The sequence below is a fragment of the Pteropus vampyrus genome, unplaced genomic scaffold (assembly GCF_000151845.1).
Source record: "Pteropus vampyrus isolate Shadow unplaced genomic scaffold, Pvam_2.0 Scaffold169, whole genome shotgun sequence".
In the NCBI taxonomy this organism is placed as follows: Eukaryota; Metazoa; Chordata; class Mammalia; order Chiroptera; family Pteropodidae; genus Pteropus; species Pteropus vampyrus.
This window is the reverse complement of record NW_011888950.1, coordinates 653,330-654,202: the sequence shown is the minus strand read 5'-3', so window position 1 is coordinate 654,202 and position 873 is coordinate 653,330.

The following is an 873-nucleotide window of genomic DNA, read 5'->3' as shown; positions in this document are numbered from 1 at the left end:
CAGCTATGAAATAGTCTCCAGGTCAAACCAGACACATTCTCATTTGACACATACAGTGTGTTATCTCTCCCTTTTTTTTTTTTTAACAAATGAATATATTGATCATGAAAAGAAATTAGGTTAATACCAGAGGTATTTGTGTTGACTCATAGCAGCTCACACGTACACACACTACCTCTATATTTTAATATAAAAAATACATTCATTTACTCTTCTCAATTTTAAGATTAACAGCAATCATTTTGTTCTATAATGAAAAGAGGTAAATGCCTCTATTTTATTATTTCATTTTTAAACCTTGACGTAAGTCTTGTACTTTCTTAAAGAGATCTTATGGAGGAAGCTCAGTATCTAATTTTCTTTAGGTTCCTACATGGGAAAGGTTTTTAAAATTCACTCCATCTTTCATATAAGTTTATCCATTATGTACTAAAGACCACAAATTTTTAAAAAAGGATTTGGAGCTATATCTTTTTAAGTAGAGATGACTTCTTATTAATTGATATTCAGAAAAACCAGCCAATATCTGAGCATCTCTTAAGACAGAGCTTAAATTCTATTTCTTCCATGAAATTGACCATAAACAACATTCATCTTCATCACACGTTGTTCTCTCTGAGTACACTCAAATTATAAATTTATATCGTCTTGCAAACTTTTTCCACGTGCGAAAACTTTGGATCACCAAAGACATAAGAAATTAATTAAATTGACCTGATCATACCCTCCAATTTCAAACCAATCATTAAGTATATTTAAATAATACCAGCAATATAAGTGTTCTGTAAACTGAAATAATTTTCAAATATTATAAACAATGGTAATAATTCTAACTAAATATCTGTATTTGGAATTAATTTAATAGTATCAAAA